Source organism: Lipotes vexillifer, unplaced genomic scaffold, assembly GCF_000442215.2.
Source record: "Lipotes vexillifer unplaced genomic scaffold, Lipotes_vexillifer_v1.1 scaffold66, whole genome shotgun sequence".
Taxonomy (NCBI): domain Eukaryota; kingdom Metazoa; phylum Chordata; class Mammalia; order Artiodactyla; family Lipotidae; genus Lipotes; species Lipotes vexillifer.
In genome coordinates, this window is record NW_006788130.1 from 380,568 (window position 1) to 384,853 (window position 4,286).

Sequence of the window (4,286 nt, forward strand, 5' to 3'; positions counted from 1 at the left end):
GCTGAAAAGTGAAGCGACAATGGATGGAATAGATATAGCAACTAAATGGGTCGCAGTCAAGTCACCTTAAAGAATACAGACCTCAGTCAAATATCCAGGCAGAAAAACTCACTCAGCTTACTTTCCTTCTCTGGAAATTACAAACTATACTGTAACTTACAGTGGGGTGAATTTCAGCTCATAGTTTATAATGAGTGGGTGAACCTATGTGTGTATTTGTGAGCCTGAGTATGTGTATGTGTTTATTTTGTCCCTATATGTGTTGTTTTTCATGTGTAGAATATATGAAGGCAAATATAGGGAATGCAGTAAAATTTAATCTTGCAGTTTTCATTTAGTACTTAGATTATTGGGGAGGTAAAAACTGTTATCATTTCAATGCCCTATTCCTCTGTAGACTCACTTAACTTTCAGGTTTAACTTTATTGAGATTCAGCTTATAATTTCTATGATCCAGGCAAACATTACTATTCTCTTTATGTTTTTCCAGCAGCAACACTGATTTGCATTCAATGAGTTCATATTGAAAATGGCATAATTTTATATACTTAACGCTAAGGGGTACAAAAACTGAACAGTGCATTTTTGCCTCACCCCAACGCTAATATAGCATGATATTAGAGGATTATTGCCATGAAGACTGCAGGACAGGGAGGGCATTGCAATTTTTCCTTTCGTTGTCTATGTGAAGGAATAAAAACTATGTACATATTATTAAAGAGTGAAATATATTAAGTGTACAAACATGCCGTCTCCATGTTTATTAAGGGTATATATTTATGTAATTTCTACATCTTATTTTATCAAAAGAATTTATTCGTGAAAAAAGTGACGTTCAGCATTCAAGGGCTATTTTAATGAAGGCCATCACGAGGTTGGTATAATGTTTGATTTCTGTTGGTGAGTTTCAGTCTTAACCAGGCTTCATGAAATGAGCAATGGTTGAAGGATTTCTTGATAACATCAGAGGAACTCATTCGCATAGCAATGCTTTCCCCAACCTGCAGAGCCTTACCTTGGTGTTCTGGTTAAGTTCTAATTTGGATAATTAAATTCTACCTGCCTATCTGACTTCTTACAGTTTTCAGCCCTTTTTGCAATCTTCAGTTATTTCCTGTTTTGAATTGATGACTGCTGTGCCCCGTGGAACCGAGGCTGAATAATGCACAGGAAATTGTTCACCCTGCTTCTGTTACAGTTGTGGTAGCATAACAGTTTCTAGTTCCATATTTCATTTCATTGAAACATTTTTGAAATAAAATCACCTTTTCTTCTTCTGGTCTGCTAGGAAAAATAAATTCCACAGAAATCTGTACCCACTAGATTTCTATTAAAATATGTATTTATCTAAGTGAAAGTATAGCTTTTCTTTAAAAATATGTACATAGAATATATAGTGTACCTTTAAAGACTTTAAGCAAAATTGAAATTATTTAAAATAAATCTTGATTCACTAACTTCAAATAGCAGCATATTTTTAATAATTGGGATGTCCACCATTAAACTGCCCAGTACAAGCTATACTTATAACATGTGTACTTAGTGAATGATGTATACTGTGGGTCTGAATGCAAGCTCAGAAAGGTAACAGAGTTCATCTTTGGGGCAGATGCCCATATTTGTCCCAGATACATTTCAGTGGTTCTGGTACCAGCTCATTTTCTTCAGATCATTCTGAAGAGAAAGCAGTATTTCATGCATATTCTTAGCAGTGCACCCTTACCCCATGTTGGATCTCATTTTCTGACCCCAGAAATGCTAATTCCCACTCCACCTAGGTCTAAAGTAACATGGAGAGCATAGTAATATAATGTAATAATACAAGCTCTGCCTTTCCTTTTCACACAAGTAAACATAGTTTATATCCTCTTCTGAAAGGAAAAGTATATTACTTTTAGGTTTATTACTCAATATCAACCATATAAATAAATGTGATATTTCAGTGGGTTTAGAGGAAAGGTAACATTATCAAAGAAAAATATAAACTCCAGCAGTGGTTAATATTTCACCATAAAAAGCACAGAATATGGTATTAAAATTGAGTACTTTGAAGTAATTGTTTATATATATGTTATTTAAACTACAGGTATACAATTTACATAGACAAATTTATTTTCTAACTGGATTTTCTTCAGTGAATATGTAAATGTGTACATATACATATTACATTAAATCAGTAATACTAAGTATTATTCTTAGTATTATAGTAAATATTTAAAACATATTTATTGTCAGGATATGCATGCTTAAGAGAGTGTTTGAAAAACATATTCTCATAATTCATCTCACATTAATAAATTCAAGTTAGAAATCAAACTTGTAGCTTTTCATATCATGAAATTTAAAAATGTTAAGTGAATATAATTGTCTTCCAAATGAAGATAGGTCTGTGTTATCCTAGAGAAAAATTTGTGGGCATGTGTGTATCTGCTTCCTCTCTCCACTCTATTTGAGGGGAAGAAGCATATATCCAAACTTTGGCCTCTTTGGAAACCTTAAGCCTCTCCTGCCTCACTTAGGGGAAAACATAGTGTGAGTCAAGAAAAAAATGATGTCATTAAAGAGAGCGAGGCATCGTTTTATTAATGAAAGAAAAAAATTAAAGCAATAACTGGGTCACCATGTACATTTTTCTGCTTCTTTTTTTTTCTCTTATATGTTAAATGAAGTAAGCAGAGTCTGTAGGCATCACGCGGTTGGGTGGTGTCTCTGCCCTAGAAAAACCAAGTAAAGGCCAGAATACAATCCGAAGGAAAAGACAAAGGATTTCCCTGGTGGCCCAGTGGTTAAGACACCACGCTTCCACTGCAAGGGGCACGGGTTGGATCCCTGGTGGGGGACCTAAGATCCCACATGCCTCACAGCATGGCCAAGAAATAGGAAAAAAAAAAAAAAAAAGAAGACATATTACAGGCTTTTTGCTTACACCTATGTCTGAAGGATATAAGGATCACCAAGATTCACAGCCATTTCTGTACAACTGACCAGAATAAAATAGTATTCTGTGTTTCTTAAATACCTGGACTGTGTATCTTTTAAAGTCAGCCACTAGTGATAGTGGCCATGATGGATGCCTTGTAAAAAATTCAATAATCTAACATATTAATAAGTAATAAAATCTATTAATCTAACATTGATTATTCTCTCACACACATATAAGTAACAGTAGGTTTTATGCCATAATGTTGTGATCTTTTAACATTAATTCTCATTATTTGAAAAAGCAGTCAGATTTTCTGGTCAGAGCTAATTACTCAACATTACGACATTAGATACTACAGCTGGCCTTTGTAGCAGGCCTAAGAACAAAGGCCATTGAATCAGACAGAACTCACATCTAAAGCTCAGCTCCACCACATATTTAAACACTCAAACCCTTGGTTTTCTTACACATAAAATTAGGTAACAGTGTCTAACTCACAATATTGTTGCAAGATAATGTATCTAAAGTATTTGATGTAATAAATGGTCATGAAAAAAAATTAGTGATTCTGGAAGAGAAGTCATATTGTGACATAATGAGAAATCCTCAAGTATATAGAATTGAAACCAAAGGGGAAAAAAGCTAGTTATCTTTTTTTAATATGCTGGCTAAATTTTCTAAGTCCTTGCAGAACAGACATTGAAAATTGGTTACAGAAGTAGAGCATCGCTATATTCTCCCGAGATTTTATTGTACATACCAAATGATTAAGAGAGGTAATCTGTATAAAGCACTCAAAAATTTATCTGGCATGTAGTAAATATTTAAAATACGTTTATTATCAGGATATGCACACTTAAGAGAGTTTTATGGTAAAATATATTTAGTTCTTATGCCATAATGTGGGTTCACTGTTTCTCAATAAATTTTTTCATCATGGCAACACCAGCAGTTTAAGAACTATTCTAGTTATTTTTATGTAGGTACCCACATTGGCTGAATTACACCTGACTGGGTATATCAAGATAGCCATTTTCAGAGAAGGCAAAAACAAGTAAGAAACCCCTTTGCCTGGATACTACTTTCAAGAGATTTAAGTCAGTCTGAAAATAGAAAATAGAGATAGACCAATGTGTAAATGACAGCTTGTGAGTATTACAGAAAACTTGTATTTATGTCCATATACAATAAATGGGATAAATGAGAAATCTTTAAAAAGTAATTACTATACTTCAGAAACATACAAATGTAGATTTATCTATTGCTTGCTCTAATGCTTTTCCCTTTTTACATGTCCTCAGATATCTTATAAGGTCTGTGCCTATGTCTTTATCAGCTCTAAAATAATCATCAATATCACTCT